General features: G+C 38.6%; 1 protein-coding gene across 6 annotated transcripts in view; it reads right to left on the bottom strand.

Moving 5' to 3' along the window:
* Pcdh19 (protocadherin 19) overlaps positions 1-23,479 on the bottom strand; it is a 106,185-nt gene that overhangs the window by 50,471 nt on the left and 32,235 nt on the right. The gene's annotated exons all lie outside the window — the stretch shown is intronic.

Below are 23,479 nucleotides of genomic sequence, written 5' to 3' on the forward strand. Positions count from 1 at the left end.
ATTTTTATTAGAAGTAGATAATTAACATGTTAAAATATTTATTCCAAGGATATGGAAATGCGGCAAGGTAATCCCCTACTGTGGATTTAAACTCTGAACTTCCCTTTGTTTTAAGACATTTGCTCAGCATCCGTTACACAGGATGGCTTCCCTTTTATCACAGGTATAAAGGCAAACAAGTATTATGCCCAAAACAGGGTGAAAGGCAGTCCACAGGGGGTAGCAAAGCTTTTCATGTGAAACATGAAGTTTGTAAGCAAACCTCTGTCTTGGCTCCTATCATTAAAACACCACTGCCTAATCCAGTTACAGTAGCTGGCTTTATAAAAGCAAATGCAGGGCACCTGCTAGATGAAAGAGATGGGAAATCAGCTTTTGAGCACCAGGAATCCTGGTATCCTAAAGGGGGACAGCCTGAGAATGGGTAGAAGTCAAGGAAGCATCTAAACTGAATTCAGTATCCTAGAAAACATGGTCTTACACCCAACGTTAAAAACTCAGCACTTGTTGAACCTTTGTATGAACTCCAAATGCTCAAGCACATTTCTTCCCTCATCCTGCCATTTAGCCATCCCCACCATTCTTCAGAGGCCTTCTGCAATGGCTTCAACTGAAAGTGCCTGGAAATGGAAATATAATAGCTGTCTAGAGAACAAAATAGCAGATTCTTTTCAGATGACTACCTCTCAGACATTGCCTGCACTAGGCTGTTAGATGCAGTCCTTGCATTCAAAGACTCACAGTTTGATAGAGGAGAAAATGAGGCAAGTAACAGCAGAGCCAGCTACCACATGGACACTACACAGCCAAAAGTCAGGGCAAGGGCCTTAGATATCTAGAGTAGGTAGATAGTTGATACTGAATAGTTGGGAGGGGAAAAGGGGAGAGAGAATTGGAAAGGAAACAAAGACCCACCAGTGTCCTGTAGTTACTCACAGGTGTCTATGTTCCCTATACGGCTCTCACTTGAAGACAGACTGTACAACATCTACTTACACCATTTTCATCTAAATATTTAGATACCCTTTAGCGTGAACACAAGTTTTGATGATATTGGAAGAAATGGTTTTCAAAAATAAAAATAAAAATTGTCAGCGCATTTCTACTTTATTGATTGGTAAGTGAACACTGAGACTGTGACAAAAGTCATTGGTAGAGGACAGGCAAACTTAAAACTGTGTTGGGAATATGAGCTTACTGTTTGCTACAATAAGTCATTCATCAGTCACTTAATTAAGAAACATTTGAGCAAATTCATTTTACCAACACAATGGGCAAAATGGTGTTGCTTAAGTATGTTTTACTTTGTTTTATGATAGTGAAATATACAATTTAACAAGAAGTTCTCAGCTCCTCAAAATCATGCTATCCTGTGAAAACAGGGGACTGACTGAGCTCTGTGGTTTACTTCTCTGTTTCACTGTACAACCTTGGTTAAATGACTTCATTTCTCTGTGCTTCAGTTTTCTACTATGAGAAATACACACCATGAGAGCACAAATTCTAAAGAGCAATTTAACAGCACTTATCAATACTCATGGTGAGATTCTACAACAAGCCGGGCAGTGGTGGCACATGCCTTTAATGCCAGCACTTGGGAGGGAGAGGCAGGCGGATTTCTGAGTTCAAGACCAGCCTGGTCTACAGAGTGAGTTCCAGGACAGCCAGGGCTATACAGAGAAACCCTGTCTCAAGAAACAGAAAAGAAAAAAAAAAAAAGATCAAAAAGAGATTCCACAACAACACTGCTTTCAATGGAGCTTGACACTGTAAGTAGAACTGGGAATTTTACTTCATTCCAGTAAAATAAATACATAAATAAATTCTGTCCAAATTTACTAAATCTTTACAGGTAAACAGGAAAAAAAGTAGAAGGTATTGATTGGCCTTGCTGAAAAATCAAGAGCAATATCCCAAACTATTATCATGTTAAGAAAAATATATTTTCCAGAAGAAAATTTTGAAAGATGAAGGCATCAAGTCTGTTTGCATTGTGATGACCTGCATCATGCAAGAACCACATGTTTGAGAAGAGAAGAATAATCTTGCAAATATTACTAGTACTAGTTTTAATTCCGAAGGGAATAATCTATACCACCATGAGGTATCCCTCTTGTGGTCAATGAGTTAGTAGTAGAGAAAATTCTAGAAGTCCTGGTTATAATGACTTTGACAATTCTCCCTTCTCACCAAGGTTCACAGATTGGCCAGCCATTGACAGATGTAACAGATATGACATGCTACTCAAGATAGAGAAATGCCATTAAACTTCATCATCTTTCTCTGTCTTCCTTCTTCTTTACGCTTAATGAGTAAACATCCCAGTCTTGTGATTCCTGAGCTCCAAATGTAAGTGTTCCATTATCCAAACCAGCAGACGGACTGTGCTACCTCCTAATAAAACAAATTCTAGAACCAACTTTCTCAGAATGAATGGGGCTATTCCAATTCAGCCATTGTCTTTAACCTTTACAATCAGTCTCAATCCCTAAAGTAGCTGGGCTGCAATTGCAAGAACACAGCAGAATCATTCACATGAGAACAGAATCCATGATTCTGGTTTCAGAACTACATTCAGAACAACTGAGTTAACTAGGCACAAAGGCTTATTTTATTATTGGTCTATATTTATGCACCAAGAATTATAGTTCAGCATGAGGAGATGCCTTAGCAGGTAAAGCATTTACTGTACAAGCATGAAGACTGGAGTCTATATGTCCTGAGCCCACCCAAAAGCCAAGTGGGCCAAGCAGCTTATCTGTAATCCTTTGGGGGTTGGATACAGAGAATACCCAGATCATGCTAACTAGCCAGACTAGCTGAAACCATGATCTTTATGTTCAGTGAGGAGCATGCCTCTATGTGGAAGAGAATAACTGAGGAAGACAACTGACATTGAAGTCAGGTCTACACACACATGAAAACATACTATATATATATACGTGTACAAAGAAATAAGTACTGGGTCCAGGTGTATACTCAAATCTAATTCTTGTACACCCAGTCAATTTTTACTCATCTGGTGGAGTATAGAGTGATACATAGAAAGAACCTGAGAAAGAACCATCTTGTGGTAATGAACTGAAACACCTTACACATCTGAAAGAGTGTTTCTCGGCTCCCAGTGCACATCAGCATTGCCTCAGGAACTTTTTTTAAAAAGTACCAACTACCAAAGATGCTGAGATAATTGGTCTGGAATTCATACTACTTTTAAAGTTTCTCCAGTAAACTGAATGTACCTCCATGGTGAAGTCCAAAGATCATGAACAAGGAACTAGCTATAGGCTCTGGCCATGTTTGCTAATACAAGCTCAGCTGGTCATATGATAGCACTTCTGTAAGTTTATCAGTCAAAGTGATCTCAATGTAGAACAAAGAAGCCCAGAAGAAACACTTCAAGAAATAATAACAGAGATTTCTTTTTTGTGTGAATATATTAGCTCCTGGTTAGCCTTATTTAATCAAAATTTGTTTGACATTATTCCAGTCCCATCTCTAAGTATTCTAAATGGCAAATAACATGAAACATTGGAGAGAGAAATTTTTTCTCTAAATGTCACATTAATTTAACTAGAAAATGTCCCCATCTCTAATGAGACAGCCAGGTTAACACGGAAACGTAGCAAAGAGACAAGAACAGCATTTGTTTCTGAAAATGTAATTTTGACATTAAAAATGGGTCAAGAGCAAACTTTTATCTCTGGTCTTGATGGGAAATATGTCACTTTTAAAGTCACCCAATACATTCACAAATTATTTCTCTAACCAGAAGCCTTTTTTTCCCTTAGGAATGTATCAAAAGCAGACATCTTAGTTGGTCTTGATTTAGTAAAACCTTGGTTTTTCTACAGTATGTAAAGAATGACTATCTCTGGACAGCTAAGATGTCCAGAGGTTAGGGTTTTCCCTTTTATAACAGAAACAACCATACTGCTTTCTTACTTATTTCTGAAATGTATCACCAAACTGCCCTCTTTGGAGTAGAAAATAATAATAATTTGACCTTTCCTTTGTTGTTTGTGAGTACCCTTCTATACATAAAACACTGAGACGTGTGAATTTAACCTGTAACTTCAGTGACCACAAAGCACTCCTTGTGGGTGGTTCACAGCTTGAACTTGAGAGGAACCCTACATGTTCCTGTCTCTCAAGACCCTTCTGCCATTTTACATCAGATGCTTTTATTTCACTGTGTTCTTGGAAACTATAAAATTATATGTATGAGCATAGTCTAGAAAATGAGCTAATGCGTTGTGAGTAGAGACCGTGAAGATGTGGTTCTAAAATAGAAAATATACTGTCTTCAATATATGGAGTTTGTGCAGAGTTTTGGGGTTTGTGGGGTTTTTTTAATTTTTTTTTTTGAATGTCGGCTGCTTAGGCACCTTCTTTGTTTGCTACTTTCTATCCTCAGCATCCTTCTGGATATATGAAATTTGGAGTGAGACTTTAGGGTGGGTGATATGTTATGTTTCTATGTTAATAAGTCTGGCACATCTGAAGTCAAATACTTCCACTTTGTCAGGCCCTCAAGGTAGCAGAGGATGCCCTACTTTAATTGTCATTTTGTATTACTTTTACAGTTCACTGAGTTGTGCCCTAGTCTCTGCAAGACTGACTGCAGCTCTCTCAGCACCGCATTTATCACTAGAAGAGACTTAAACCCTAAGGAGAAAGAAGCCCAATAAATGCAAATATCCAGGACTAGACTCTTTGCCCAGTGGCACAAATCCCTAGGCCACTACACAAGCTATAAAAAGGTTTCAGACCTGGGATTAAAACAGAGATTTTTCAAACCTAAAGGTTTGTATTTGAAAAATGAACAATCTTTTAAATTGCACTTTAAAATTCCCACCAAACTGAAGAGCATTCCAACTGCAATTCACTCTTTTTAAATGGTTAACTCTTAACTCATCTTTGCAATACAAACTGCGAGAGTGAAACCCCAAATCAGATACACAACGAAGTGATTTTTTAATTGCTGCTTATTTTCTTAACAGCTAACGTCCAATAATAATAATAATTGTGTCCATTGGTCAATGATGAAAAAAAAACAGAACCTTTTCCAAAACTGAATACTGTTTTTGATATTCAAAAGGCCATCATTTCACAGGATTTTTTTTAATGAATTGACAAATGACTTTTTCCTGCTCCCTATGCCTAACACATAAAAATGAAAATGTAAGTTCTGCATAGCAGTAAAGCAAAACTGCCTCTGGCTAGAATGTATATTCAAAGACTCATCCAACCACACAGCAACAGATAAAATAGGAATTACTGGCAACAGAATAAAAGGTACCATCCCAGAGTTCCTACCACTAGGAAAGGCAATCACTAACCACACACTATAAATCGGATGCTTTCTGTACACTGGCACTCCAGTTCTGACACACAAATGCACATGTTTTCAAGCAGGCAGGCACACGTGCACACAAATACCTCAATTTTCTCCCCATGGCCGTCCCTCTTTCCCAGAAGACCTTGGATTGATCATTTTATTCCTAAAGAATTTTAAGTCATCCATCTTCAAAGTGAGATTTACCAAAATGATCTTAGTGCTTCCTTCCTAGCTCAAAATGTCCTTTTTCATCAAAGGTCTCCGTAACAAACCTCATAGTTTTTTACAGGAATCTGTGCATTTCTAATGCAAAAGTCGTACTGAAAGCACAGGTTAAACATGGTACCACTTGGACCTGTCACTAAGTCTTTGATGGGACATAATATTCTCTGATACAGAATATTCTCTGGAGCCATTTAAGGTCTGTTGTTTGTAAAAATATAAAATCAATAAGGCCACAGTAGGAGTGAATGCAGGTTAAGAGTAAACAAAATGAAGTCATGGAAGGCAAACTACCTCATTCCCCATAAACCAAACTCAATGCAAGGATTAAGTAGCTATCAAACACACGTGAGCAAAGCCCTGAGTCGAAGCTCCATTCCAAATATGAAGCCACAACACATTAAGGCTATTTTGCAAGCAGGCACTAGCACAACGTGCTTTCATCTCCAAATATCAAAGAACTTTACAAGCAGGTGCCAACTGTTACCCCTCATCCTCTCTGGAGCCAAGAAAACAAACACAGGAGTTAAATACTACAGCCAGGTTAAATACTAACTCAGCTGGAACAGGGCTTAACAACAAGGACCACATGAAAACCACCAGGAACACTGCTCCTGGCATTACCTACTACTGAAATGGAAAACAAATATAAGACTCATAACATCAACAGTGAAGTAATTAGCCTCTTTCATGCTTGTTTTTACTCAGAGTGACATTTCTTGGCTGCTTATAATGAAGGAGTGAGTAGAGTGTAGTCTAGCAGTTAGACAAAGGAAAAAGGAAAACTTGGCACACCAACTAAAGATAGCTCCCCAGAAGTAGCTGGAGGACCCAGTCCTGTGAGCTAAGGGATCAAGGAATGAGTGACTTCCTTCTCTGGAAAGTTGGTGAGCATTTCAACTGTCATTTAGAGGCAATGGCCACCATCTTTAGTACATGAAGTAAGATAACTTGTGATAACTTAGGCAGTGGTTTCCATTTCAGAAGCTATGTTGTGATGAAACTGATAACATATGAGATATCAATTTGATCCTCAATAAAACACAAAGAAAACAAAATCCGTATGAGGCCTGACATCATCACTGACAGACAGTGACCTGCAGTACGAGTTACCTTGGCTCCATCTGATCTTCGAGCTCCTCTGGCTCAGAGAAGGCCCAGTACTCTCAGAACCTGTGGTGGTCCATTCTTTTCCATAAGTTATACTTTACCAGTTCCTCAATTCCTTGCTATTTAGCAGCTATAGAGCCCTGGCTGCCTGCAGAGTACGATTTCTATTGAGCCAGTCTTGTCAGCTGAAAAGACTTTCAAAATATTTGGAGGGTAAGTGGCAGGTGGCCCTGTGCCTGTGGGCCAAAACAACACCCCTAAATTCTGTTCCAACCCCAATCCCATTATTTAGATTATACATCACTTAAAACCCAATTGCCTCCACAAGCTTATTTAAGAGTAAAAAAAATAATAGTAAGTCTTTGGCATAGCACTCTAAATCCATTTCCCTTGTACCAGCTTGTTGCTCAAGCCTGCACTATGTGAACATGCTGGCAAAAGACAAAGGAGCAGTCTCCTATCTTAGAAATAGAGAGTGCATTAGCTTCTAATATTGATATTTTCTAATTAGGTACAATACAATAGATCATTTCCATGTCTGAGGTCAATAAGACCTCCATGGTCCTCTTTCACTGCAGATATTCTGACTTCTGCTATGGCAAATAGAGTAGGCTCTCAGTATCCTGAGATGAAAGGAGAGAGGCATGTGCACACATAGCATTCACATGTATTTTCTGTCACCAGCATGTACATAGATTTTTTTTTTTACCTTTTAAGGACTAGTTTCAGGTCTAATGAGGCACAATAAACATTTCTCAAAATTGGGGCTGCAGTTGCTTAACATTGGCAACCTCCTAATTATGACTGTAGTTGAAATAAAGAGTACTTCCCTCTATAGGAATTATTAGGTACTGAATGAAACCCACAGTAGTGTATCCTCCAGTTTCTAGTGACAAAAGGAAAGCATTGCAGGAAATTAGTATTAGGGGGAGAAATGTTATGAGTCATATGTGAGACAAAATAAGAGCATTCAAAAGTTGTGATGAAAACCTTAACTCATTCTGTATGGTAGAGGGATGAAGAGGGGGGCATATAGAATTTGACACATATAGAAGACAGCAATTCAAAGCAAAAGGCTACTGTCTGCCGTAGAATACTGGCAGCCATGAATGAGAAGGCCATTATTGCACCTCACAAAATAGCTAATGTTATCAGCAGCTTGAAATTGTCAAAGCATTAGCAATCTGTAATGCAGTTATGGAAAGAACCAACAGTGCAACAATTACTAAAGTACCTTGTATTTATATGGAACCTTTTATCACGAGATTTCCAGAAGGTTTAATGGGCTCTTATAGAAAGGGATCATTTCCCCCCACAGCTGAGACACAATAGTCATTCTGCAACCAGTAACAGTAAATATAAAGGGTTGCTGGAGAGAGGGGAATTACTAAACCTTACAGAAACCATGGAGGAGAGGAATTATTTTTAGACAGGCAGAAAACACATACCCAAGTTGGAAACTACGGCTGACAGTAGCTACATTTTCTACAGAGCTCGTGGCACAGAACTGAAGAATTTTGCTTATCAGTCAGCCAGCAAGACTTCTGTGAGGTGCTTAATGACAGTAATAGAGCAGGTGCCTCCTATTAATAAGAATTAGCATTTGAAAATGAACACACTGCACAAAAAGTTGCCATTCTTTTCTAGAAAGCCTTTTAGCTAACATGAACTAGCTAATCCTCCTGTTACCATTATGAACAGAATAAATATTATTAGCTCTCCTAATGGCATGACAGAGAAGGTGAAGGGATTTATCTTCTACTAGAAAGGGGAGTCAAGCATTTGCAACTAGAATTTGAGACTGTTCACACCAGGTCCCATGCTCACACCACCAAAGCCACACCTCATTAGGATCCTGGAAAACGCAATGAAATGGAAGTAATTAGGACTGGCTGACTGAGTATACTACTTGGGAGAGGGAAAAAAAAAGTCCCCAGCCTGCTTAAACATGACAAGTCCAAGGGCAATGAGCACAACGACAGCAATTTCCTCCTGAAGGAAGATTAAGAAATAATAAGGGGGAACTCCTCGCACTCCTTCTACCATCAGATTCCCAGTCCAGCAGAACCCAGGACGAATTCCAAACTCAACTGTCAAAAAAATAAATAAAATTAAAATAAAATAAATAAAAAACAAAATAAAATAACCCCTACTGTCAGAAACATAACACTATGCTGTGTCAGAAAGCACAGCCCTTCAACCTGGGTCAGATATATCTCCCTTCCTTCCCCCAATTCTACTAGCACTCCCCAGCTCTTCCCTGACCTGTGTTTTAAGTAGAGCTCAACCCATTTCATGCATTCATAACTAGTACACCCACTCCTCATTCTGAACAGCTCATCATTTGTGCCTACTTAATTCTATTTTGTTTTGTTGGTTGGTTGGTTGGTTGGTTGGCTTTGTTTCTTTGTTTGTTTGAGACATGGTCTCATGTAAGCAAGGCTTACTTTGGACTCATTTTCCTCCTGCCTTCCAAGTGCCTGGATAGCAAATACACTATATTGTACTCAGGTCTTGTGTCCACTTAAAAACAGACGTTTGGTCTGGGCTTAAATCAGTAAAAATAGATGTGGCAGTTATTTCTTAATTCACACACACACACACACACACACACATTTTTCATGAGGGAAATAATAGTATATGTTTTGTTTAGATGTTTAAATTTCTTTTTCTTGGTATAACCAGCTATACCTAAGGTAAAAGGTACCCTGGAGACACTTTACACAGATGGTTCTAAGCTTACAAAAAAAATCATAAAACATTTTTAATTCCAAGAAAGCTTTTAAAATAAAGGCAGACAAGGTTCTTACTAGATGTTAGGCTTGTTAACATCATGAAACCTTCCGAGGTCTCAATTTCCTGATTTACAAATCTATAAGCTAAAAAAAAAAAAAAAAGAAAAAAGAAAATGCCTTACCTCACCACCTCGAAGTTGTTACTAGGGTCAAATGGAATAATGTCTGTAGCGACACTTTCTAAACCTAACTCCACAGACATGTGCCATGTCTTACTTACCATCAGTTTGTAAACTTGCTTTCCCTTGCATATTTATTTCGACTTCTAACTAAATTCTCACTGAGCATTGTGAATACATGTTATTCCTACATTTTCCTGCTGATACACACACACACACACACACACACACATATATATATATATATATAAAATCTTATTCTGGTACTATTTGTTTTATCAACAAAAAATAGGGTAAACAATCTTTCTTCTGTCATAGAGGATTATGTGTGTATGTATTTATATGTATATACACATATACATGGAGAGAGAGAAAGGGAGAGAGAGGAAGAGAAAGAGAGAGAGAACTCTCTTAGAGAGTAGAAATGGCCTCACACTGTCAAAAATCAAGGCAAGATTTGAGATGTTTTAAAAGCCTTTATAAACTAGTTTTCTTTCGCCCCATTTCCTTCCTTTGTTATGATTGAACTGTCACAGAATATCTTTTCTTTAAAAAAAAAATCATCTCAGGGTTAAGCAAAGCACATTAGCATGCATAATTCAGAGCTGTCAGCTGGAAATGAGCTATCATTGCAAGGCTAGTTTAGTCTGTGAGTAGGAAAACAGGATTAAAGAACTGGACAGTGTCACCAGAGCCCACTCAGAACCAATTCTGGGCCCACTTCTTCCCCGACACATTATCCAATAGCATAGACATATGTAGCAATTTGCATTTAAATTATCAAAATCACAATTAAGTTTACATTGTTCTCTTTCTTTGGTCATAGTAACCAGGTTTCAAAAGCTCAATGGTCACACACAGCCAGTGGCTACAGTTCTGTTTCTAGACCATTTATATCACCACAGAAAGTTCTAGTGGCAGCAATAATGTGAAGGAAAGCTATTGGCTTGTGACTCAGAATTCTCCAGTATTGAAATGTGACACATTTAGTAACATATACAAAAACAATGAATATACTCACTTCTCTCATATCACATGATAGCTTGTATTGCTTATTTATGGACTACACATTGGGCCAGACCCTTTTCAAGGCTAGATAGAACTGTATCTTCATGGCTTATCGCTGTTACTTGTACAGAGCAGGTATTCAAAGACTGGTGTCAGATGATTGAGCACCATCTTGGATAGGACTCTCTCTCTCTCTCTGGCCTGTCTCTTCCTAATATTGAATCAGGAATGCCAAGTGTTATATGCTCTTTCTAGACTGATTTTTTTTTGTTTCTGAGACTGATGTGTGTGTGTGTGTGTGTGTGTGTGTGTGAACATTACTCAAGAATTTAAAAACAGTAGAGAAGAATGGCTTACGTCAAAGCATAAATGTTATGTATCCTTATTCCTACTTTTCCATCCTTTTCATTTGTTCAAAATACCATTTATAAACCTTAAAAAAAAAAGAAAAAAAAAACGAGTGTTCTCCATTTATTTCTATCAACATGCCAGTATGCAAAACAAATGACTTTAAATACAAAATATTTCCTCACAGAGGGCATTTTACAACTTTACAGAATTTAAAGCATCATTTGTACTATGGATCTCATTGACTGGATTAAAACTATTTTCTCAATAAACACCCTGTAATGATATGGCAATTATTCTTGCAGAATATTGCATCAAAGAATAAGTCCTCAGTGAAGGACAAAAAGGACTGTTCTCCATTTTAAATTGCTGGGGAAAGTGGGACTCACAGAGCTTCTGAGTACCTGATGCTTAAGTAGCCAAGAGTCATCAAGTGAAAGAGTCTTAGGCAAGAGCCTAAGCCCCCCTGCTTCCCAAATAAGGGGTGTGGACTGTAAATTTGTAGAGAATAGAGAACAGAAGCCCATTTGATGGATTTACTGCTTTTGTTTCCGTTCTACAGTCCCTTTTGAAACCTATCCTTCATAAATTAAAGAAATATATTCCTTAATGCAATATTAATTATTTCTTCATCTCACAATGGAGCCTTCAGTTGCTTGACTGCCAAATGTGGTCATTTGAAAAGGTTTTAAAATCATGACTGTACCCTTACAATGATATGCTGTACAGTGTGGTCTTTGAAAAATTCCCTTTTGGTCTCAGAACCACCACAAAAATCACATGTTCAAAGAGCACTAAAATTCAGTATGACTTTAGCAATTATCTTATCCCCCTCCTTCCATCTCTTTTTTCCCTCTCCATACTTCTCACTTTATCTCCCACCATCAGCATTCTGAACACATAATAATAATAATAATAATAATAATTAATAATAATAATAATGCCTACGAGGATCTTCCAGCCATACCAATGCAGCACACCTAGTTATTAGAAAACTTAGGCATGAGTTCAGAAGTCATCTCTTCCAACACGGAGGTCATAGCTCATCTCTTTCCACTTGCCACACTATTTCTCTCATGTTAGTTCTCCAAAAGAGCCTCAGAAGAATAAAAACCCAATCCTCAAAAATACTCTCAGCTAAATTTCTCATGGGGAAAAGTGAAATGTAGTGCAAATGATATTTATAAATCACATTTTGTCAATTTTCTGTCATTTAAGAAAACTAGTTGTGCCTTGGGAAACTGAAGAAAGAGAATATATGATCCACCCAAGGAAACAAACTGTCTTTAGCTTAGTGATTGGGAGATGTAGAATGATAAAGTCCTCTGAAATACAGCCTCATTCTAGCAAATGACTTGCTTGGTTGCCACTTAAATTGCTCATCTATAATTGCTAGAGATAAACTGCAATCAAAATATAGTATCTTCTATTAGTTTTGCCCACTGGGGGTTGTTTGATCAGAGGGAAATTATCCAAAAAGTAAATTTTCTCATTTTTACTGCCTCAGTGGAAATTCTCTGGCATTAGATGGCTGAAGGGTCTGGACTGGTGGTAAGGATTGCATCCAGGAAGCCCTTTCTCTTTTCAGAATAGAACTGGGTGGGTAACTCTTTGGATGACTAACAGCTATCTAGGATAGGAGTCTTTTGTCCACTTCCTAACAGCTTATTTGACTCACCATATGAGAGTCCCACCTTTGTGGCTGGGTCCTCACTCATTCATATTTGATGATCCTTCAGATAGAAACAGGCTGCCTTATACAATTTTTAGAAGGTTTGCTGGATAAATTGTGGTATAAACAAGATTACATGGGAAGTGTTTAAACTACTTAAGAGAATAAATTAAAGTACTTTAGAAGCAATTTACAAATAATAAATATGTTAATTGCACATCACTCTCATTTATTCATTAACACAGGTCCAAGGACTTCTACTTGGCAAAACGTCCTGGCAAGGACTTTGCTAGTCTACTTCTTATTACTCTGAACTTGAGAGAAATAAAATTGCATTTGTTTTCTATCTATACTTCCTACTGGCCTTCCCCCAAGTTAGTCTCGATTAATCAGATTTGACGGTGCTATAGAAAACAAAGTCCAATGACAAAGCCACCAGCCCAAGTCCAAAGCTATAAAAGTCATAGACAGTCCTTCACCGTGTTTAAGATCTTCATCTGTACAAACTAAAGGCATCCACTGGTACAAAAGGGGTAGATGGAAGCAATCAGAGATGGAAGGTAAACAAAAGGAGATCAATCATTCCAAGATCTCACAGCTGAAAAGCTTGCTTCATGCTCTCTGGCTGCCCTTGACTATTGCAGAACAAATGGTTGCTAGGACAGATTGCTGGAAAATTCTATACAACTTCATAGATCCTGGTGATAGTAGGTGCAGGCTCCACAGTCAGTGCTAAGGAGCATCCTTTCCCACTCCTGCCCTCAGCGAGCATACTTGATGTCATATGGCTGAGAGGAAATGAAGAAGCAATGGCAGTGGAATGCTGTGGGTGCTTCTGTGGGTGGCGTCTGAATCTGTGTGTCCTGCTATAACAAAAGGCCGCAAAGAGCAGGAATTTGTTTTCCACAGGTTTTGAGTCCAGAAAATCCAAAAGCAAAGTGCCAGAAAAGCACATCTGGTGAGAGCTAGTTTCTACTTTCCCTAATGGCACCTTGTTGCATCCTCCAAAGAAGATAACTACTGTGTCTTCCTGCCATGGAAAGCAGAAAGGCAGGATGGAATAGCTAATCTTTTAAGTCTTCTTATAAGTGCACTAATTCCATTCATAAAGGCATGAATCTCTCATGACTGTACCTCCTAAAAGGGCCACTTGTAAATACTATTGTATAAGGTCTTAGGTACATACATGTGAGTAGGGAGCAGAGCAACACAAATGTTTCATCCACAGTTTACAGTATATGCAGAGAAGCAAGCACCAGAGAAGAAGCCCTTGCCCCTAGGAAGCATGTGTCATGGGAACTGTCTTCAAATATGTGCAACCTATGGGAGGACTGAACTGGGAATGACCTTTGATTTGAAAGAAGCGTGTACATTGCTCTCGCTCTAATCCTTGTTTTTGCCAGTTTCATATCAGTATGGAGGAGAGAGAAAGACCATAAGCCATGCTTAACAAAATCAAGCAACCTCTCTACAGCCACAAATCCAGCTGGATTTCGGTTGGCTCTTCTCTAAAGTTTGGAGAACAAGTTAAATTTTATACTGGTGGTGGGAAAAAAAAATCAATGTCCAAAGGGGTAGCTAATTAAACCACAGAGATTTATTTTTGAGCCAGTAAAGGTTTTCTCTGGTGATCAAAATCTTCATGACTTTCAAATTCTTTTTTCAGCCTTTGCATAAGGATGATTCCTGAGACAAGTAGACCCTAGCTCGAATAATCTCTTTGAAAGCTGCCTCTAGCCCATAAGTCATAGATAGAGAGGCATAGAGCCCTTTCTGTCAGTAGGTGGAGACCTTCAGTTTCCTCAGCAGGTCAGACTGGATCTTAGGTCCTACTAGTTAAGACAGCTGTGACTTTGACTCCTTTGCAAAGGAGTCAGCAAAGTTTCTTTTCTCCTTTTCTCCTTTGAGAGGCAGCAGTTTCTTTTCTCCTTATATATGGTTTAGGAATGTGAATGCTATGCTTGCTTTTTTTTTTCTATTCTTCTATTCTTCTCTTGATTGGCTAGCTCTGTGTCTTTCCTCCCAAGGAAAGCCCGGTGTTATTGAGTCACCCTCATGCATTCCATGCATTTATGGAGCCTTAATCCTGCCCAATGAAGTGTGTATCACATCTACAAACCTCATCCTAAAGCAAAAGAAAGGCACAAGAAGCAAGAGAAATCGTGGCTCACTGACAAACACAATCTCTACTCAGATGGGTATCTTGTATCTTTTCTGTATGAATGGTCTGGAAAATTCCAAAGAGACTCTTTATGACCATTACAAGCCATATATACATACTATGTTGCTATGCAAATATGGGTAACTTTTGTTTCTTCTTTCCCCCAAGTTTTTATCCTGTGCTTACAAAGACACGAGAAGACTGGGAAGGAATAAATAAAAATATGTGTGACTGTGCATTGTTCTATGATTTCTAAAAAGAATAAGGACTCCGTGGCAATTAACGAGCTCATAAAATTTGCCGTCTAAAATTTTAATTTCATAGATTAAGATGTCCTCTGTCATTCAGATTTATTAACATTACAACTACAAGTGCCTTTTGGAAAGAAACTTATAACACTAAGAAATCTCAAATTTCCCCCATGGAGCTACTAGGGAGGTGGCAAAAGAATGGGAAAGGGGTAGAGAAAATAAGAAATAGTATTAAAATAATCTGAACATGATCAAATACTATCATATTCATGCATAAAATGAAAACTGCTATGTTATAAAGTTAATATAACCTAATAAAAACGGGCTCCATGTGTTTATGCTCTTTTTATCTCTAGAAGGAAAACAAACCAACATCTAAAGTTGTCCTAAGTCATTACATCATTCCTAGCTCCCAAAGGATACCAGTCTGCCAAGGGTGCTATCTTACTTTGTTTTATATACCTGAATACCTGAGAAGAGGAAATTGTATAAAGAACAAGAATTTATTTCTTTGCAACTCTGACAGCAGAAACATCTAAGAACAGAAGGACAGTATCTGCTTATGGTTTCTTGCTGTATCATAATATTATGGGAGGTATCACATGAGAACAGACAGCAAGATGGGGCAAGTTCTGTAAGGCAAGTCCTTCTGTAAGAAAATAATTCTTGTGGCAACAAACCCACTTTCACAAAAAAAGGCATGGATCTACTTACAAGAGCTTCACCCTTCCCTCGTGATTTAAAAACTTCTCAAATGCCCCACCTCATAGGACTGCAATGAGGATCATGTTTCCAGCACATTAATTTTGAGGAATATATTCAACCTATACCAGGTGTCAAGAAGATGGAAGATGGTATAACAACCATCAGCCTTATTCCACTGGAACTCTTCTATTCTCAGTGGAGAACGTTGGTTTTTTAATAAAGAAAGTATGATATAGAGCACTTCACAAGAGAAGAATAAATCCCCCCAATTACCCAAGGGACCGGTGACAAGATTTCCAGACCCTTTACCCATTTCTTGACCTTATTTAAAGTTCTTTCTAGTCCATCGGTGATCTACTTAAGAGGAAGCATCCAGAAATGAACATCATCCTCTAGATGCATTCTGTTGGAGAAAGACTTCAAAGGGGCTGATGTCTTCCATAAACACAAGTATATATTTCATTAATGAGACTTAAGGCTGCATTTGTCTTAGCTGCCCCTTCCCTTACGGCATATATACATTTCTAAAAAGCATTATCATCTCCACTCTAAATTGGTATCAGAGGCTAATTCCAAAGATCACCAGACAGCGAAGTAACCAATCTCTCAAGCAAAAGAAATGCTACCAAAGGGGAAAGTGAACAGCCCAGGAAACATGTCATCAGTATGCCCAGATATAGTAGACTATTGGAGACTTACAAATTTTCACTTATACACAATTAATTACTCCTGCTCACAAAAGTGACTCCATATCACAATAAAAATAAAAATCAGCAAAACTAGTTTATTGCCTACTTAAAAATAAATTGAAAGAAAAAAATGGCAGAGGAACTATATTCCATAGCCACCCATGTCGTTGGCCTTTATTGAAAGTCAAAATTCCCCATATGCATGTCCTTTGGCCATGCCTTTTGTTCTTTTATCTCGCCCACTCACCTCTCTGCACTATTAAGAATTCAGTAAATATAGTCAATTATTCTAAAGGTGCCAAAACTCTCATTTCAACTGGTTTCCCAGTTAATGTACCATAGCAGAGAATGAATTGCTATTACAAGGAACTAAAAATAAAAATGTTTCAGAGTCCATAATTGGCTTGTCTTGTTGGACTTTTTAGGGAGCCAAAGTACCAGTTCCAGACTATTAGCCCTTGGTTTGTAGGAGAATAATATATTTCCTCATTAAAATATTTTGCTCTCCACAGTTTACATTTTTTTAAAAAAAAAGTTGTATTTTTGTCCTGTAATTCTTCAGTTTTAGGGGGGTTTGAAGCTTTGGAGCACAGTGAAAGAACAAGAAAAAAAACAAATAGTCACTCTTCTGTGAAAATCAGCCATTACCTTCATTAATGCGTGCCCTCCTCCCAAGTCTGTTTTCTAGCAACTCCAGCATTCACCACATCCAAAGGTCTTTGATTTGCTCAGACACAGGCTACGTGTTTGTATAGAGATTCATATGTTTAAAATTAAATGTCAATGATTAGCTAGGTTAGAGGGCTAAGGTAACTATGTGCAATTATGGGAACCAGACAACTCAAATAACAAAGTCCTAGCTCTTCCCTCACAGCCTTATCTGGCTGGGGCTTGCTGCTTTGCACTCACACCATGTGACGGTCCTCCCACTGGAGCCAGTGAACTCAAATGTCTGGTGGTCTACCTGTGGCCTTCTGCTGGCCTCCATGAATAAATGCTATATGATAGCACTGTGTGTGGCTTTGTAATCACACTTAGCATGATTGCAAGCAATTATCATCTGTGTGATCATTTTTAACATTTCCTGACTAAGGCTCTGGATCTCTTTTGTCATTAAACAGGCGTACTGAGGTACAAGAGTATGTAGACACTAACAAGGGAGGAAATCATCAGCCTAACTGAAGGAAAGAGTCTGTGTAAAGTGATAAGTAACAAAATTAAGACTTAATAAAGACTAACCTAACCTGTCCATTTAAATTGACAAAATTTCTCCACTCCTCGCTATCACTTTCTTACTTGCTGTATTTTTCTCCATAGCACTCATCTTCCAAAATGTTTCTCTTATTGATTATACTATCCCTGTGTTGCTACTACAATGCTTCTACTATGATGATAGAAATCATTGTCGATTTATTTCTTGCACTTAGAGCCCTGAAAAGGGATCCTCACACAAATGAAGCATTCGGTAAATATTTGTCAAATGAATGAATAATCTTTATGCGCTAGGCAAATTGTTGTGTTTGATTTTTAAATGTTAAATGCACGATACAGCCACCCACTTTTAATTGGATGACAATACATCATAGAAATAGGCCTAGAAATCCCTCCCCATTTTTTCTTGTTTTCAGCTTTCTAAGATCTAAGATGGACCTAACGCCAGACTTACTAGGACAGGGAAATGCAGACAGAATCTAACCACCTCCACATTCTTTATATCCTGTATAGTCTTTGAGTCCCATCAAGACACTCTTTGCAACACTTTATCTTGTCTTTTCCAACAGGGCACCTATATCTAAAATAGAAAGGAGGACTGACTTTTCCTGTTCATGAGACTTTAACATGACACTGGGAGAAAGTGCACTGGCTCATTTCTAAGGCATTAACCAGGAGTACTTGATAAAAAGCTGTTTAGTAGAATTTCCCCTAAACTTGATTTTTATGGGTCAGCCAGAACACCATTTTCTGACCTAGAAGTCTCAACTGCCAAAGTAAGGTAGGGAAAAAATGGGGAGAGGAGGCAGAAGGAGTAGAAGAGGATAAGTGAGGAGTGAGTGGGAGGGAGGGATGAAGGGAGGGAGGGAGGGAGGGAGGCAGGGAGAGAGAGAGAGAGAGAGAGAGAGAGAGAGAGAGAGAGAGAGAGAGAGAGAGAGAGAGAGAGTCCATGCAATGGAAGTTCATTTCACAAGCAAGTCATCTGGAGTTTGCAAAATCTTAAAGCTTTGGGTGAGTTGTGTTCAAGCTCGTATAGACAAAGAACTCTGGATCAAAGACTTGCACGCAAGTTCTGTTCATGTGAGGCCTCAGAAAAATTATACAATTTATATATACTTTAGTTTCTTTAAATATAAAACTGGGATACTAGTAGTTTCTGTGCCCTTCAGGTCGTTGTAAGGATTAATTTTGATAATACATGAGAAAAAAAAACTTCAAACATCTACTAAGTGACACAGGCTAGGTAACTAAAATAAATGTCTTAAGTTCTCTTTGCTTGTCATAGCCCTTATTATTTTAGGCAAGAAATAGGAAATAAATTTGCTATTTAAAACCATTACCAGAAGTCTCTAATTCCTTTTATGAACAATAGTATCCTCTGAAAGGATGACCTCATTAAGGGAAACTGATTTCCTTTTTAATCTTTCCCTTCCTCTAGTCTTTGCACTAACAGAAGGAAAACATCATACGGAGATGTACAGAGAAGAAACTGACTTTATAGTCTACTTGGTGTGGAGGAAACAGAAGAAGAAAGCTCTTCACAGCTACATCCTGTTTGTTTCTTAGGAGGAAAAAAAATATTGGAAAACCACCATCAAGCAACACTGGATTATCCATCCCCCAAGGCATAAGATATAAAAGGCCTCCAACAAAATTAAAACTTAAGAAAGCTTCAGAGGGGCAGAAGCCCAGGGGAGAAAAACTCACAACTTCCTTGTGAGAAAAAAAGGGAGAGACAGAGAGAGAGAGAGAGAGAGAGAGAGAGAGAGAGAGAGAGAGAGAGAGAGAGAATTGATACAAAGGCGAGGCTGCAGAGCAAGGCAAGACAGTTCTAGATGAGCCCAGAACAAAATAGGGCTATGATAAAAGTGGAAGCCAGAGGGATGGTCCCATGAGAGCCCTCAAAGGTGATTGAAAGGAAAGCAGCAGCCTGGGAAACTGACAGCTGAGCTCCTCTTCTTAACTCCATCCCTTTTCAGTGTGGCTTGTGCTTGCTGACTCTGAAACATCCACAAGTAGAAAGAGATCCAACAAAATAAGGCTTTCTCTAGGGGAGCCACTTCTGAAGGGTGAGCAGATTTCGTTCATTTCAAAAGTACCTTCCATAGAACGATTCAAACTTTTGTTCAAACTTTATGTCCCCCCCCCTTTGATAACATTTAGGCAATACCTTGGGAAAAGGGGGCCAAATAACAGATATTAATTACCCTAATTAACCCAATTCAAAAGACATATTTGTATGGCTGTCATGACAACTGCTTTGACTAACTTGCCAAGAATAGCTTAGCTGTCCATTCAAATAAATCCCCGATAATTACCAGTCTAGTTTACTGGGCTTCTGTGATAATAATAATTAGTGCTACTGTGCAAAAGGTCGCACTAAACAATTTATGAATGATGCATTTTGCATGGTGATTATGTTAGTCACAGGCAATGTACAGAATGTTCACCATTATGCTATTAATGTGAAAGGGGTGGTTGGATTTGAAGCAGTGACTGACTCTATGGTCTTTACAGCTAAAAATGAGCAGGAGAAGAAAAGTGGGGAATTCTGCTGTTAAAGAAGGCACGTCCAAGAAACAGTGGAGGTAACTTGCAACTAAATAATTCTTTCAATCTATAGTCCATGTGTTAGGATCACAAGTTTTGGATTTAAAAGAGAATTAAACATGAAACATTTTGAGTTATGAGAGTACATGTCTTGACAGGAGTATTTGAGAGGTTAGGACGATCCAGCATTGTACAAAAGGAGCTCATGGAGATTCAGGGAAAGTATAAAGTCTATGTTGAGATGTTCATGTGAAGCCTACACAATAAAGCAAGTATCAGAAAAGAAAAGCTCCCTATCTTGCTGGTGATAAATATGGTTAAATAAAAGGACATTTCATTTGAAGATAAACATGTTATTCTAATGAAACAGTGATATGGTCCAAATGCTCCAAATAGTAGCAGACCTTTGGAAAATGAGTTCTGAATATTGCTGTCATGTTTCATCCTAGCAAAGTCTCTTTACGCTAAACAAATTAGATTAGAAAATATGAATCTTATACTCTGTGTTTTGGACATGGGACTCAATCAGAGTAGATGTAAAAGCTGCCTATACTGAAAAGGCGATTGCTTTCTATTTTGTGGTATTTTCTGGTGCCTTTCTTTCCAAGGATTTTTAAAGATGGCACAGGAGCCTGGAGAGGAGTGCTGTGGGGTACTATCTTCTGAACTTCTATAGCAATCATACTTGTGAATATACAGCAATGAACAGACCAGCCAGAATTCTTACATAGATGAAGGAGGTACTCCCCATGCCACACACATTAATGAAGAGCTATTGGCAATTTTAAAATGCTGGAAGAGAAAAAGAATCATTCTCTTTTGAGGATGTGGCCACTGGTAGGTTGCCCATATTAGACTGGATGGCCCCACACAAATACGCATATGGGTGGCACTCAATGGACTCAGTGGGTTATCAAAAAAGAAAAGGAGATGAACTTGGGAAGAGTCCTGTTGGGGATAATACAGAAGAATCATAGGAGAAAAGCAGGGAGTAGCTATGATTCCATTCCATTGTATATATGTATAAAGTTCTCAAGAATAAAGAAAAACATTTTAAATCTTTCAGAAAAAAAAAAAACTGGGTGGTCATGAGTGCCTTAAATCTCAACACTCAAGAGACAGAGGCAGGCAAATATCTGAGCTTGAGGCCAGTCTGGTCAACATAAGAGCTCCAGACCAACATACATATGTGTATGTGTGTGTGTGTGTGTGTGTGTGTGTGTGTGTGTGTGTGTGTGTATGTGTGTGTGTATGTGTGTGTGTGTGTGTGTGTGTGTGTGTGTGTGTGTGTGTGTGTGTATGTGTGTGTGTGTGTGTGTATTAGATGCTGGAGAGGTAGCTCAGATGTTAAGAACACTGACTGCTCTTCCAGTGGAACTAAGTTAAATTGCTACCATCCACATGGCAGCTCACAATTGTCTCTAACTCCAGATCCAGGAAATCTGACACCCTCACTCAGACATGCATGCAGGCAAAACATCAATGCACATAAAATAAAAATAAATAAATCATTATTTTTTAAATAAATGCAGCAAATATTCAACCAGCATCTGTTTTCATTTAATGCCTATGTCAAATAATTTTAATTATTGCTATGTTGCTTTATAAATGATTATTTGTTATTTCAAGCTCCAGACTAGGCTATGAGTACAGTTCACATGAAATTAGAAATTTGGCATTCAGGAAGTACTCCAGTTGAGTTGGCAGAAAGAGACACAAAACACGTCCCTTTGTTGCCAGTAAACTTGGGTGTTTTTTAGACTATGGCAAATGCATAAAAAAGGAAGTTTCATTTATGGTAATTACCGGAATGCTACACTAAACCACCTGGAACAAGATCTGACCCAGAGGTCAAGGAATGTGAAGCAACATGAGGAAGGAATTAGACAATCGTCACACTACTCTGAAAGGTGAGATTGTGAATTTACCCCCAAGTTGAGACTCTTGAGTGCTAAAATTACAACTGCTAATGTTTCTTCCACTTCGGGGTGCCTGTGTGAAACCATGACTCACTCTGCTTTGTATTAGTTTTGGATCCTTAACTTCCAGAGATGAATAAAACTGCACAGTATTTTATGTCAAACCATGTAGAGGCATGTTAGAGAAGAGCGCATACATGAATTATTTCTCTCTGCCAGATAACTCTCTTCTAGAGTCCTTAAGGGGTATAAAGTCCTTGAGAAAGTAAGACTGTTAGGAGAGTATTTTAAAAGACCCAAGAGGTTTATCGCAACTCTGTCAGTAACTTCAGTGGACTCTCCTATATGTTTTTTTTTTTTCACTTAACTTTTTTTTCATTACAAGACAAAGTGTTGTCATTATAATAAACAAGCTGCCTTTTCACGAGCTTTATGCCAAATACCAAATGGGTTCTAGCAAAGGAATAAGGCTAACGCTTACCCGCTTACCCTTCATGTAGGAGTCCTTCATCTTATGCACTGCTCTGCCCTGGACCCACTCCAGGAGATTGCACTCCTCGTGGAGTTTAGTCTGCATTCCTTTGTAAATGCTGCAGTACTCAGCATGGACCCTGGTGCACAGATGCATGATTCACGCACAGATGCATGACTCCACACAGCTGAAGTAAACAGAATCTGGGAGCAGACAGAACTGCCCGAGGCACTGAAGTGTGAGGTCAGAGCGTGTGGAGAGCTGCACACCAGAGAATGTGCAAGAGAAGTGAATGTGCAAGTGTGTAATTAGCAACCCGGCGACTGTTGATGAGATAAAGAAGCCGATACTATGCGGCACCAAACACAACTTAACAAGCAGTAAGCCATGTAAGGGAACCTAATACTCTACACATTATGGAGAGAAAAATCCTGCTAGGCAGTGAGGTGTAAGGGAATCTAATCTACTATGAATGGAAGACAGCCTAATAGGGCTTGATGTGATTGGAAATGCAATGTACTGGAGTAGAAGCAAACCCAATACAGACTAGTAGTGAAGAAGGAAAAAGCTTTGCTGATTAAGCAGACTGGCCAGTGGAAGTTTCCTTTGTTCCAAAAGCAGAAAACCAAGCCGGATAAGTATTCAGCACAGGACTGCAGACTTTTGAGAAATGACCTAACTATACAAACACTTTCTGAAGTTGTTCATTTAGACCAAGGAGCAGACTGGGCCCAACTCCCAATGCTGCTCCCATCGTGGAGAAGCCATCCAGAAGTGAGCAAGCCAGCAGCACCACTTACTCCATCACAAACAGTTACTTGGTAAATGCCCGTTGTGTTTACAGCATTAGCGTTTTGCTGGCACACACGGTGATAGTGTTTCTGCTGGGTGCAGAATTTAACATG

Source organism: Mus musculus, chromosome X (assembly GCF_000001635.26).
Source record: "Mus musculus strain C57BL/6J chromosome X, GRCm38.p6 C57BL/6J".
Classification (NCBI taxonomy): Eukaryota; Metazoa; Chordata; class Mammalia; order Rodentia; family Muridae; genus Mus; species Mus musculus.